Raw genomic sequence first — 15805 nt, 5'->3', positions numbered from 1 at the left:
AAGCCTGTTTTCCTGCTCAAGATGTTAAATGCCATTGAAAGAGCAAGTAACCGCAAAATCCTGTTTTAAAATTCAGTAACCAGTAATAAATTTCAGGTTGTAAATGCTGATATATACCACCTTTGCGCTCTCTCTCTCTCGCTCTGTCTCTCTCTCAAGCAACTGGCTGGATATGAAGTTAGTTTATATGAAGGCGTTTTCTGGAGATGACATAAAATTGCAAAGGCATGACAGGAGATGCCACCTATGTTTTATGAAGGCCAAGATGGCTGAAAGCAGACTAACATGCACCCGTTAAAAGTAGACAACCCACTAGCTGGGAAACCAGATACCAAGACGAAATTCAATTTTCCCTTGCAGATAAAAAGTGAAAAACATTAGTGTGATAATATGGAAAAGCTGGGGATATGTTTATTAAGCAGAACAGCCTGTGGACTGGTTTAGCACCATGTCTATAATTGAAAAGCCAAACCAAGTATGGATATACATTGATCCTTGTGATTTAAATAAAGCCATAGAATGTGTCTGTGCGCGCGCGCACACACACACACACACACACACAAGATTTCAGGTGGAAATAAATTTCTTTTAAATCTAAAATATAGGAGAATCTGAGCAAATATACCGTATTTTTCTGTGTATAAGACTAGGTTTCCCCCCTAAAAATAATGTCAAAAATTAGGGGGCGCCTTATACATGGATACATCTCCCTGCATTTTCTTAAATCTGAGTCCCCCAAAATAGGGGGCGTCTTATACATGGGGGTGCCTTATAGATGGAAAAACACGGTATATAAGCAACTTAAGCTTCAGATTCTTGATATTTGCACCTGTTGGGTGTCATACGTTATTTTTTTATCCCCAATCCAAAGAGCTGTACAGCTGCCAGGTATGTCTTCAAGTGGCAGTCAATTAAATGGCCTCCAGTGGAAGCCAACTATGAAATAAGCAGAGTGACTTGCTCAATATGCAGCAGTGGCCATCATAGAATACATGTGATAAGTCACCAGGACTTCAACACATGGTACCTTTCTGCCATAATTGCCATAAATGGCAGCTTAGCAAAGTCCCATTAAAAAAAATAATCAGTATACTAATAACATAAAAAGCAATAAAATCAGAAAGCAATACCATTAGGAACATAGGAAACTGTCTTATATTGACTCTGACCATTGTTCTGTCTAGCTCAGTATTGTCTACTCTGTTGGACCAGCAAAGGTCTTCCAGATTTCTGGCAGGGTTCTCTCCCAGCCCTACCAGGAACTGCTTGGGAACAGGCTTGGACTGTCTACATGCAAAGCATTGGCTCTAGTACTGAGCCACAGACCTTCCCCTAAACAGCTGCTGGTAGCAGATGCAAAAAGAGCAACCCAGAAAACCATTTCAGGAAGAAATCCTCAGCTTCTGGGAAGGGTGGTTTGACAGCCACTGGAGGATGTGGACCTCCCTGTCCACAGTCACAAAGAGAGAGTTCTGCAGAATGAAGGTACAAGGTCTTCCTGGGACACTGATGGAAAGCCTTGCCACCATTGCCAATCTGTCCTTGGTGTTCTGAGGATAGTACCGTATTTTTGCTCTATAAGACTCACTTTTTCCCTCCTAAAAAGTAAGGGGAAATGTGTGTGCATCTTATGGAGCGAATGCAGGCTGCACAGCTATCCCAGAAGCCAGAACAGCAAGAGGGATTGCTGCTTTCACTGCGCAGCGATCCCTCTTGCTATTCTGGCTTCTGGGATTCAGAATTTTTTCTTCTTCTTGTTTTCCTCCTCCAAAAACTAGGTGCGTCTTGTGGTCTGGTGCATCTTACAGAGCAAAAAATACGGTAAGTCCCCAAATTCCTCATTCAGGAACAAGGGACAAGCTATATTGGCTCTGAATCTGAGAATACAGTAGTTGGTTTTTGTTTTTTGTTTTTTTAAGAGCAACCAATGAGGAAAAAGAAGGAAAAACTGGTAACAAGCTCTTCTCTCACCTTCTGCCCTGGCTCATCACAGTCCAGCAGAGGTGCTTTTCTAAAGGATTATAGCAAACATGTTCATACATCTCTGTTGGGATGAGTTCCTAAATAGAGGCACAGAAACATTGAATATATCCAAGAGCAGACCTCTGTTAACCTTACATGCTGACATCCATTCTAATCATCTCCCTCTTCCAATTTCATATCTTATTTATTTTGGGCTGTGTCCCATGTTCTCTTTCCACTAGCACAAGGGCTCTTGTGCTAGTGGACAGGTACGTTTTAATGTTACCCAACAGAGGACTTCAGTGCAACAGTTGCACTAGTGGGAACTTATTGTGCAACAGATTGCACAATCTCTTGCAAAGCAAAGTTATGAGCAACTTGCTTACGTATTCACTTGTGCAACAATCTTCTGCTGGTGCAAAAGATTCACCAGCAGGACAAGTATACCACTAAGTGACTTGAATACAATTGTGTTGGATAAAACTCTTTATTTTATTTATATTCTACTTTTCTTGGAGGGAACACAAGGTGGTGTACATGGTTTCCCCTTCCTCATTTTATTCACACAGGATCAACCAGTTAGTTTCATGACTGAGTGGGGATTCAAACCCCGATTTCCCATGACCTAGTCCAGCACTCCAACCATAGCTCCACATCGGAACTACAACACACAAGTTCCTAGGCACTGTTATCTGCATGAGATATCCTGCTGACTCCACAATGCTGTTGTGAAACAGTGAGTGCAGGACATAATAAATAAACCTAGAGCTGAGCTGAAGCAATCTTTTTAGTTTAGTTTGTGTCATTGTGGAAAAGTACCTCCATTTTTTTGCTGAGCTTTCAACTGCTCCTTGACATTACATCTGTTTAGACAGTGCTGTGCCTACAGACAGTTTGTTTTTATATAAGCCTGTGGCATACTCATTACCTTACTGCAGGAGCAGAGAAGCTTTTTCAGTCTAAAAGCTACATTCCCTTCTGGGCAACCTTCTGGAGGTCACATGCCAGAGTCATAGAATCATAGAATTGTAAGGCTGGAAGGGACCCCAAGGATCATCTAGTCCAACCCCCTGCAACACAGGAAACTCAGCTAAAGCATCCATGACAGAGGGCCATCCAACCTCTGCTAAACAACCTCCAAGGAAGGAGAGTCCACAACCTCCCAAGGGAGACCGTTCCACTGTCGAACAGCTCTTACTATCAGAAAGTTTTTCTGTATGTTTAGTCAGAGTCAAAAGTGTGCAGCACAATTTATTTAATGTTACGTTTGTACAGTAGGCTAGTTTCTTCACGCACATACCCTCTCTGCCTTCCACCTAGGCTAGGGTTTCCCAGACTTGGGTCTCCAGCTGTTTTGGGACTACAATTCCCATCATCCCTGACCACTGGTCCTGCTAGCTAGGGATGATGGGAGTTGTAGTCCAAAAACAGCTGGAGACCCAAGCTTTGGAAACCCTGATCTAGGCAATTCAGAGAAGTTGGGCTTCTAGCAAAGTGTGAACTCTGCTGCAGTGTTGTCATGGAATCTTCCACCTTTAAAGGTTGTTTTTTAATCCTAGCAACTTCAAACTTTCCAAGGATTTTAAAATTCCACATTTAAAGGGGAAGAGGTCTGGGACAACCCTTGGAAGGGAAGGATGCCATGTCGATTTCCCTGCATTAATCGGGAGACAAGCCGGTGTGAATCCACATTTTGCTCCATGTCAGCAAACCCATTATCAGAGTTCAAGGACAGGTAACAGTCAGGGTAAAACACTCAAGGAATATGAAAAGCAAAGTCAGCGCTGGGTGTAGCTGGGACAGGTGTGTGGCCTGCAGAAGGATTCTTAGGATCAGACAGAAAGGCATGGAGGGCCATGGTCTGAGGTTCCCCACCACTGTCTGGTGGGCTGGTCTAGAAGCTGAGCTGAGTAAAGGAGGTCTACACACATTTCATCCAGCCTCACAAGCAAGATGGCTCTAGATGCATTGGTGGTTCTGGTCCTCCTAGTTTTGGTTTGTGGGATCAAGAAGGAGATTTGGGGTACTTGGAGTCTTCATGTTACTGTCAGAAAGCTTGTAATTATTCTCCCCCAATGGTGTGTGTGTGTGTGTGTATGTTTCCGAGCACGATTCAAAGTGTTGGTGCTGACCTTTAAAGCCCTAAACGGCCTCGGTCCTGTATACCTGAAGGAGCGTCTCCACCCCCATCGTTCAGCCCGGACACTGAGATCCAGCGCCGAGGGCCTTCTGGCGGTTCCCTCATTGCGAGAAGTGAGGCTACAGGGAACCAGACAGAGGGCCTTCTCGGTAGTGGCACCCGCCCTGTGGAATGCCCTCCCATCAGATGTCAAAGAGATAAAGAATTACCTGACGTTCAGAAGACATCTTAAGGCAGCCCTGTTCAGGGAAGTTTTTAATATGTAATGCTGTACTGTTTTTAACACTGATTGTGAGCCGCCCAGAGTGGCTGGGGAAACTCAGCCAGATGGGCGGGGTATAAATAATAAATTATTATTATTATTATTATTACTTGTATGCAAATAAATGAGGGGAAATGGAGCCAATTAAAAAGGCTGTATTCCTGGAGTTCTTCCATCAGCAAGAAACAATTAGGCGCTAGCAAAATGACTCGCAATGGCAGCACGATAACAGGAAGGGACTATATTTCACCAGGGTTGACAGGTCTGCAATAACTACTTGGGTAAGTGCACTATAGCATTGGACTCCAGGGAGATTAGGGTCCCTCTATGGTTTATTAGAGGCTCTGCTTAGAGGATATGATTCTTCTGGTCCCTCCACTGGGCTCTTTTAAAGCTGTCTTGCATTTCCGTTAGGAACCTATTGGTTCTAATGCTTGTGAGATCTATCCATGGACCTAAATACTTAACTGTTAGATTGCAGCCATTATGAATCATGGGATGCATCTGAGTTGTTTACAACCATCCCATGTAAGTGCTCCACACTGTAAAGCACTTATTTATTTTTTTGTCAATTAAGCAGCATATAGATCTTGACAAATAAATCAGCACAAGGGTGGTAAACCTTTATCCCTCCAGATATGGCTTGACTACAGTTCCCATCATCTCTGGCCATTGATCATACTTCTTGGGGCTGACGGGAATTGGAGTTCAACAACACCTGGAGTGGCTCCCCTTTATCACATACACAGCCCAACAAGACAACGACAAAAACCCACCAACAGCATATAAATAAACATGGTTAACTTGATCCAAACACCCACCCACCCCACTCACACATGAAAACAAAGCTCACCACCGCCAATCACAAATGAACAACCACAGTCTAGGCCAACCCCAACCTCTCTCACCATCAAAGGGACACAAATGAATAGCAGAGAACCTGCACAAGCGACGCTGACACAAAACCCCACACATATATTAAGTAAAACAGAAATATTGCCGCCTGACCCCATCCCCACTCACCTTTCCCCCATCACCTCTTTCCCCCTTTTCTTCCTAATATAACACTAATGTCTCAACAAATGAAACTAATCTGTAAAAATGTTACTTGAAAAAAAAGCGAGAGACATTGCTCATACTTTTTGTTGTTGCTGTTGTTGTTTAGTTATTTAGTCGTGTCTGACTCTTCGTGACCCCATGGACCAGAGCACGCCCCATGGACCAGAGCACGCACTTCTGTCTTCCACTGCCTCCCGCAGTTTGGTCAAACTCATACTGCTAGCTTCGAGAACACTGTCCAACCATGTTGTCCTCTGTCGTCCCCTTCTCCTTGTGCTTGCAATCTTTCCCAACATCAGGGTCTTTTCCAGGGAGTCTTCTCTTCTCATGAGGTGGCCAAAGTACTGGAGCCTCAGCTTCAGGATCTGTCCTTCCAGTGAGCACTCAGGGCTGATTTCCTTCAGAATGGATAGGTTTCATCTTCTTGCAGTCCATGGGACTCTCAAGAGTCTCCTCCAGCACCATAATTCAAAAGCATCAATTTTTCAGCGATCAGCCTTCTTTATGGTCCAGTTCATACTTTTGTAAACCAATAAAATCAGTAATAATAATAATAATAATAATAACAACAACAACAACAACACCTGGAGTTCCATGGCTTTTCCACCCCTCCTTTAGCGTGCTCCATTTACAGACATCTTCAGTCACATGGTGGTTACTGTCTTACAATACCATCTCATGTTTTGTGGCACTTGGGGCTCCTCCAGACGAGTGTCCCCCAGGAATATTCTGCAACATGTCATTGAGGCTGCATTCACATGGCAGTTCCATTTTCATGACTTCCGCTAACTGTTAAGTTCTGCATTACAATATATTTGAGCTCTCACATGACATAAAAACTACTTCTGTAACTGTAGTGGAATATCGTGCAAGTTTGGAGCTGATTTCTCTGTTAGCTTCCGGGGGTGGGGTGGGGGGGTTGGAATCACAGCTCACAGGGTGAGCACAAGGTGATACATACCATAATATATCACAAGAAAATTTAAGTGTAATATGGAAATTAGCAGTTAGGGAAATGTTGTGAAAATGGAATAAACTGCCATGTGACTGCATCCTGCCTCAATAATAGTGCAATAAAGGTAAAGGGACCCCTGACAGTTAAGTCCAGTCGTGAAGGACTCTGGGGTTGTGGTGCTCATCTCACTTTACAGGCCAAGGGAGCCGGCGTTTGTGGGCTCCGCAGACAGTTTTCCTGGGTCATGTGGGCAGCATGACTAAGCCACTTCTGGCGCAACAAAACACAGAGCAGCACACAGAAACGCCATTTACCTTCCCACCGGAGTGGTACCTATTAATCTACTTGCACTTTGGGTGTGATTTTGAATTGCTAGGTTGGCAGGAGCTGGGACCGAGCAACGGGAGCTCACCCCATCGTGTGGATTCGAACTGCCGACCTTTTGACTGGCAAGCCCAAAGTCTCAGTGGTTTAGACCACAGTGCGACCCGTGTCCCTAATAATGCAATAGCGGCGGATTAATAATAATAATAATTTATGCATTTATACCCCGCCCATCTGGCTGGGTTTCCCCAGCCACTCTGGGATGTTCCCAATAGAATATTAAAAACTCAATAAATACATCAATCATAAAAAAAACTTCCCTAAACAGGGCTACCTTCAGGTATTTTCTAAAAGACAGGTAGTTGTTTATTTCCTTGACATCTGATGGGAGGGTGTTCCACAGGGCGGGTGCCACTACTCAGAAGGATCATCCACACATCCTTCTGTTTTATGAGTTGCTCTGCAATGATTCTGCATTATTGACATCAGAAGGGACACTTTTGCACCATAGTGGTACCAAAAAATGGTGTGGGGGAGACACACAGACCCAAACCCAGAAACATTCATTTAAGTATTTCTATATTTAGGGAAGTTTACAATGATAAAATCCCAAACCCCATTATTAAACAATGCAAATAATCAGTACAGTGAGTGGCTGTATCAGGGGGGGAAAATGTAAATGGCTGCAAAGCCATGTTGGCATAAGAAAGTCTTCAAGAGACATCTGAAAATGAAAAGTGATAATGCCTGCACCACCTCTGCTGTAAGAGTGTTCCAACGCATGTGGGAACTGTCAACTAAATGCCTGACAACAGGGGACAACTAACAGGTCTTCTCCAGATTGTGGTATAAAAAGTTGCAGAATTTCTGCAGGAAGTTACGGGATGTGCACTAATTGGAAACAGCAATATGAACCCCTCCACCAGGAAAAAAAAAGTCATTTGCAAGAGCAAAGGATATTGAAAGTGTGATTGTGTTGTACAATTGACCTGATACTGTCATGAGTGCCAATCATCATGAATACATGGTAAAACAGATGTCTGGATGGGCTGTTAGAGGCTAAACCATCAAACTAGCGATCCTTTGCTTTCTCTAAGTTGGCAAGGTTAGTTCTCTTGCTGTTCTTTATAGCATGGCTTAGTCAAATATTAATCTGCTGTTCATAAATGGTTAAAGGTATTGAATAGCGGGGATTCAGCTTGCCTTTTCAGATTTCCTAATGCGTGCCAGACAAAGATTTATAGCAAATGTAACACTTAAAGCACATGCTTTTTGTGTGTGCTGCTTGCGTTTAAGAATTGATCCGCAAAAGAGCAATCAGGCCAAGAGATAGATGGTCTACAGTGCTTTCTGTCTATTCCCTCTGTTTGCCACCTCTAACCCTCCTCTAAGTAGACAATGGGGTTTTCACTTTGGTTACATGAATGATTATATGTAGTAACGGTTCCTCAGCATTTTAACCTTCACACTGAATTATTTAAAATGATGTGTGTGTGTGTGTGAGTGGGTGTATGAAAACTACTTCCGGAAGAGCTTTTTTTTCAGCCTTCCATTATGTAAATCATTGTTGAGTTTTCAGAAGGAGAAAGATGGCTCATTATGTCTCTCCCTCCACCTGTTAAAAAAAACCCCCTGAAAGCGGACAGACTTTAATAGCACCTCCATCAATGAAATGTTGTAAAGATCCAGAAAGATAATGATTGTGAACCACTTTGCACATTTTAAAGGGCAGTGTCAATTATCCTCATCATCCAGCTCAATTGATCTTGCTTAAAGTCTAGAGGATGGATCATAAGGGAGCCGATACTGGCTTATGTGCTGTGTGTGTATCTTTTGTTGACCAGACATTTTTTTTGGGGGGGGGGGAATCTGGGGAAAAAAGAACATTTTCATTTTTGTTTTGAAAAATCAAGTCTAGAAATGGAAAGGAGATAAAGTCCCAACCAGAGAAGAATGGTTGATGAAGATGATGGACTACGCCGAAATGGCAAAATGACCGGGAAAATCAGAGACCAGGAAGAGAGGAACTTTAATAAGGAATGGGAAAAATTTATAACTTATTTAAGAGAACATTGGAAACAACTAAATTGTTTGGGCAGGATTTGAGTAACGCATGCAATGTACTAAAAACTAACGTAAAAATGGATTATCTAAGAAAAATAGAGACAGTAGGTGATGCAGTTGAAAAAGATTGAAAATGGAAACCATGGAAAGGTGGAGCGGAGTCTAAGGATTCAGGGGATCCTAAATGAGAATGAGGATGTTTATTGTTTGAATTTAAACCTGTAGTGTAAAACTGAATAAAAAAGATTGCAAAGAAGAAGAAAAAAAATATTTTCCCCAGAGTGGAACTCAAGGTGGATTACATTTAAACAACATGGATAAAACACAAAAAGGGGGAAAAAAGAAATAATGTTAATAATAATCATTTATTATTTGTACGCTGCCCTTCTGGCTGAGTTTCCCCAGCCACTCTGGGCGGCTTCCTAAAAGATTAAAAATACATTAAAATATCACACATTAAAAACTTCCCTAAACAGGGCTCCCTTCAGATGTCTTCTAAATGTCAGGTAGTTCATTTTTCCCTTGACATCTTATGGGAGGGCGTTCCAAATGGCTGGTGCCACCACTGAGAAGGCCCTCTGCCTGGTTCCCTGTAGCTTTGCTTCTCTCAGGGAAGAAACTGCCAGAAGGCCTTCAGAGCTGGACCTCAGTGTCCGGGCTGAACGATGGGGGCGGAGACGCTCCTTCAGGTATACTGGGCTGAGGCCATTTAGGGCTTTAAAGGTCAGCACCAACACTTTGAATTGTGCTCAGAAACATACTGGGAGCCAATGTAGGTCTTTCAGGACTGGTGTTATATGGTCTCGGCGGCCGCTCCCAGTCACCAGTCTGGCTGCCGGATTCTGGATTAGTTGTCATTTCCAGGTCACCTTCAAAGGTAGCCCCACAAAGAGAGCATTGCAGTAGTCCAAGCGGGAGATAACTAGAGCATGCACCACTCTGGCGAGACAGTCTGCGGGCAGGTAGGGTCTCAGCCTGCATACCAGATGGAGCTGGTAAACAGCTGCCCTGGATCCATGATGATGATGATGATGATGAATATCCCACCTTTCCCCCAGACTCGGACTCAAGGTGGCCTACATTTGAACAACATAGATAAAATAGAAAAAAAGGGGGGAGAAAGAAAATTATTAAAATGTAATAAAATTATAATAGAATTAAAGCAATATAAAAAATCAAATCTATTAAAATACAGATAATAAAAGCAATAAAAACAGCACAGCTTCATTAAAAGCATTCTAAAAACAACAACAACCAGTCAGTTCCCAGTGAAAGGACAAAGAGCCAGTCTAGCATCTCTAGGAAGGGAGTTCCAAAATCTGGGAGCAGCCACAGAGATGGAAGAAGGTGTTGGAAAACTAGAAATCACGAGACATTGATGTAAGCAGTTGGTGCCAGGTAATCAGGTTGCCGGAAGGGATGCTTTTGCCCACATCAACCAATCTACACACTTGCAGTCATCCTCTGAGATGTGTCTCCTTGCTCTGTTGTCCTCAGATGTTCAGTTGACAGAAGTCAAGAACAGGGTCTGGCCTCACCCCCAAGGTCTGAGGGACACACTGGACCAGCCCCCTGCTGAAAAAGTTTGCTGCACCCTGACATAGAGTGCATTAGTTTAGTCCAGGCAGAATAAGAGGTGCAAAATGTGGCAAACAATGAAGACAAGCTTGTGTTGCTGTGAGTGATGTTTACTGCAGTGACGATTCCAACTCCATCGTCTGGAATAAGGGGGAAGTTGAAGACGGATGTAAGGATTGCATGACTTTGAAGAAAACTGCTAGACAAGCAATTAAGCAATGCATGCATGGTTAAGCAACATTGCTTTTAAATGGCACACCCCACACTTCTTTCTAAAATAAGGCAACAGTTATGCTACAGCGTACACTGAAGCATTCATATATGCAAATTTGACAAGAAGTTTTGATTTGAATTGAATTGTCCTTCTCTAGGTAGCATGGCAGAATGAATCAAAACTTGATTGCATCATTTACATTCCAAGTTTGGTCTTCAAGCCTCGCTGATTTGACTTAAATGAGCATCCCGTAGCTGTTCATTAATTAGGACCGATAGTTCCTTGAGTTCAGAATTGGTTCCTAAACAGGTGTTTTCTTTCTGTCTTTGAAAGGGAAAAACAAATCCACCCACAATCAGAACATCTAGGTATATTTGCAACATTTGGATACAGAATGTTCCTAAAGGTGTGAAACACACAAAATAAATGAAGATATTTTAGTAGGCATGTATTTTAGTCTACCTGTCTGCTCCTTTCGTATCTTTATATCCTAGTCTTCAACTCTGAGCAGTTCTCAGAGTGGCTAATCATCTAAAACTGATCCATTTGGGCTATGATCCTAAGCACAGTTACATGAAAGTCAGCCTCATTGAACTCAGTGGGACGTCTTCTACTCAGTGCAATAAGCCTTAAATCAGGAGTGTGAAACTTTTTGCCCAGAAGCAACAATCCAGGGGCCACATGCTAGAATGGAAAAGGGCGAGATCCAAAAATGAATGAATTCCTATGCCCCACAAATAACCCAGAGATGCATTTTAAATAAAAGGACACATTCTACTCATGTAAAAACACACTGATTCCTGGATCGTCCGCAGGCTGGATTTAGAAGGCGATTGGGCCAGATCCAGCCCCCATGCTTGCCTACCCATGCTCTACGTGAAGCTACATTTCAAGATCCAAAAGAGACTAATTGCACTGTAGGCTACAGTGGTAGCGACTGATGGACCAGTAGGATGTATAGCAGGGAGCCCAATTGTAGGTGTAGTTAGAGCAGATGACAAGGAACCAACAAGTGCAAAACTGAACTTAATGGGGAGGAAGCTGAGAGTCAGTGCCATTTCCTGGCTGAGGGCGGGCTAAGAGGTTGCATGAGGTTGGTGGGGCAGTGCCCCGTTTGCCCTAATGCCAGAAGCATCTGCATCCTTAAAGGTAAAGGGACCCCTGACCAGTAAGTCCAGTCACAGACTGGCCGAGGGGGCTGGCGTTTGTCCACAGACAGCTTCCGGATCATGTGGCCAGCATGACTAAGCCACTTCTGGAGAACCAGAGCAGTGCACGGAAATGCTGTTTACCTTCCTGCTGGAGCGGTACCTATTTATCTACTTGCATTTTGACATGCTTTCGAACTGCTAGGTGGGCAGGAGCTGGGACAGAGCAACAGGAGCTCACCCCGTCGTGGGGATTCGAACCGCCGACCTTACGATCGGCAAGTCCTAGGCTCTGTGGTTTAACCCACAGCGCCACCCGCGTCCCTATATCCTGCATCCTTAGATGTGCACAAATGCAAACACGCCCTCCATCCTCTGTCTAGGCAAGCAAAAAGCATGATCACAGCCGAAGAACAAATTCATGTCAGGCAAAAGCAGCTGTGGAGGTTGCAGAACAGGGTCAGCAAGGAGCATGTCCTCGAGGGAGGGGATGTGACATTGAGAGCACAGTCATGGCCCGAGGAAAGTGCTGAGGGCTGCCTGGAGAGGCCTGGAGGGCTGCGCTTGGCCTGCAGGCCAGAGGTGCCTCACCTCTGGCTTAAACAGATGGAGATCCCATTACACAGAGGAGCAGCGCCATAGCAAGAGGCTTCTTTGTTGAAATCAGTGTGTTCCGTTCCTCTTAGATATGTTCCAGCCTGGTTTGGAAAACAGGCAGTGGATCACACCCATCAAAATGGATCCAGCTTGCTACATCTTCCAGCTTCGAGTTGCATTTGTCTTATCTCCGGTGTTGCAAATTTTCACCTTTGCTCAGCAAAACGACAGCACCCAGCAGCCACTTACCATATTTGATTGTTCTCCGATGACTTTAAACACAAGCAGCTTCCTTTTCTTCATCAGCGCAGGGACATTTTTTTACTTAAAAGCATCAGTGTCAGCTATAAGATCCAGTAAGAAAAGGAATGGCGGTGGTAGGTGGGGAAAACCTTTCTGGCACTAATAGCTTTTCCCTTGCATTTAATCTAACCCATCTCTTGGATGCTATGACAAAAGTGACACTGCTATTATACATCCTAAATACCCACTTTGAACGGCGGCAATGTCTGTTCTTCACAATGGGTTTGCATAATGCAATCTACCGCTCCTATTTATGACCAACTCCAGGGTGCTATTGGGGAGGGGGGAAAGAATATACCTTTAAATCTGCATAGCTCTTTTTCTGGAAACACATAATTAACTGGTTATTCTGCTGGAGTCATTCAAAGGGGGGTTGGGTTATTTCGGGATGTGACGGTCCTTCTAACAACCCTCGGATACAGTATTTCCATCATCTTATAGGGTGCCTGCTTTAAACTGTTTCTTGTAATTAATTGGAGAGTGTGTGTATATGTGAGAAAGTACGCTAATGGAAATTATCTGCACAACTTTCGGAAATTAGAACTTTGCCTCCTGGGTGAAGTGTTAAACCACTGCTGGAATCAAGCCTTGTCAGAGGAATGTGCCACTCTTCAGGCACACAGCTGATTTTCTTGTTGACCTCCCCTCTCTGCGACTCCCGGCAGGAAAACAGGCAAGGTCTCTTATCGGCGATCCTTCCCAAACGTGAGAAGAGCACACCACTCCTCCCCTCTCCTCCCTGCTATCCCCAGGGAGGGGAAAGAGACAGACAGAAATAAAGGTATTTACATGCCTTTATTTCTGTCTTTCGCAGCAGTACAGAGAAACATGTCTGCACTCAACAGCAGAGAGAATAAACTCCTCCCATGTACTTCCAGTACAGGTCAGATGACACACTGAGCTAACATCCGGTGCTCAGTACAGTGACTGGACTGCCCCTTTCTTCCCATGGTAACAGTCACAAACATCAACATCCTGTTTGGCTTTCCAGCCAGCTGAAGAAGCTTCTGCTCGCTGCTGCATTGCTCCTTTTTGGTAACAACCACTTCCGCCTTAGGAGGTGGGGTTGCAGGCACTCACGACCCCCTCACATGCACAAGGGTGTGGTCAGCCCTGCACAATTGGGGGGATTCCCACCTGCTTCACTGCCCAGGCAACCAATCCGATTGCTCTGGGGGTGTGGCCTGCTTGATTCAAGCAGGACGCGGCGGGAATCTCACCCCTTTTCACACTTCCAGCTACCCTGGTTTCCCCACCCTCACACACTTTAGGTTATTTTATCTCTTGACCTTGCTATGGACTCCGGTTGGTCGCATTGAGGGGCCTGGTAGTTATTTCCAAGTCCCTAACTCAGGCACCCCCAAACTCAGCCCTCCAGATGTTTTGGGATGACAATTCCCATCATCCCTGACCACTGGTCCTCTTAGCTAGGGATGATCAGATTCCCAGGCCATCACACCGTCTCTCTGAACACCACAGGGAGAACAATGCATGTAAATGGCTCTCCAAGAGTTGCAATAGCCTGGGGCTAGAGGCAAGCTAAAGCAAGCTGGAACAGGAGGGATACACAGTTTGGATTTTTGGAATCTTTTATTTCTAAGATACTGAGCCTATGCTGGACAGCATGAGATATTGTATTGACATTTTTGGATGTGTATTTGATGTTTATTTTTTATTTTTCGGTTTTCCTTTGAAGAGTTCTGCTAGTAAAATTTGAATAGTATCTTTATGGGTCTGGACAATGATTTATTCCCAAAGGAGTAAGAACGTACGCTTCCAGTAGCTTTAAACTGTGCAATATTAATATCTGCAACATTATTTGCATTGACAGTGTGGATTATCAGGGTGGGTGGGGATGGAGGTTCAAGCAGCTCACATTTAAGGGAATTTGAGACCAGTAAAAGCTAGTCTCTCTTTCTAAGACACATTGTAGTTTGGCCCAATGGCTAAATAAGCCCCATCTAAGGTTCAGTGAACTCTTTGCCCAACCAAAAATTTACCAAGAGGCTAGTTCCACTTTCCTAATAATTCTGAATTATGTTTCAAAAGGCCTGTCCCACCCTGATATATACTTTTTGCTAGTTTCCCACAAGATCACACATGTTTCTAACACAGACATGGGAGCCTTGGGGCCTCCAAAGGTTGCTGAACTACAACTCCCATCAGCTCCAACAAGTTGCAGTTCACCAGGATCTGGTGAGCCAAAGGACCTCCGCACACCTGATTTAGTGGAAATAGCTTGGCATAACCAATTTCAACTGAAATAGAGGGGCAACTGCAGGACAGTCAAATCTGTACAGTTCTGTAACCCATGCTACTTTCACCTTTTCTACCCTCCATAATTTTATGCAGGTACATTTCTTCATTAATGAATTTTTAAAAATCCTTTTGTACAATTTAGATCTGTATTTCCTCATAAAATACATATTAAATCCACATTTTGATATGATTACACCTCTGAGACCTCGCCGCACACAGAGAAGCATGAAAATTGGCTTGATAGCTAATTTCCAACCTACGTGTTCACCCAAGAGGTGAAGATCAGGGTATTATTTTATGGGAATTTTCAAAAGATTAAATTGCTGAAGCATCTCTAGGAAAACCATTCTAAGTTCCTTTCCACTCCAATCTCACATGCAACAAGTAGAGGAATGCTTGAAAAAGGTACTGACTTTTACAACAGTTCTTCCTTTCTTTAACTCAGGTTAAAGAGTAAAGGCAATCTCTCACTGAAATGCAAATGACTCCACAGCACAGACAGTCATTTAACATTCAACTGTTCAGAATGCTGCAAATTATGTTCATCTGAATTCATCAAAGTATAGAGAAGTGTTTAAAAACTCTTCAAGATAAATTCATGACTGTGCATTTTATTATCATACATGAAACACAAAAATTAACAGCAACCGTTAGCCAGCTCGGATAGAGCTGAGGAAATTAAGGAGGAGGAGAAAGAGAGAGAGATAATTAGGATGCTTAGAAATTGCCATTACTACTAATTTGTTATTTATGGAATTGGAGATTTGAGTTTGCAAAGTACTAAACATTCTCAAGGAGCATTGGATTGAAGCAGCAAATGTTGACCTCCTTCTCGTTTATGCTCAACAAATCTGGAAAGTCACCCACAATTTCAGTGGAAATATTCTAAATAAGAATCCTCATATGGATCCTGGTTCTTTACCAGAAGATAGAAGTTGCA

This window comes from Podarcis gaigeae (assembly GCF_964106915.1).
Source record: "Podarcis gaigeae genome assembly, chromosome: 14".
NCBI classification, from domain to species: Eukaryota; Metazoa; Chordata; class Lepidosauria; order Squamata; family Lacertidae; genus Podarcis; species Podarcis gaigeae.
This window is presented reverse-complemented; position numbering follows the sequence as displayed.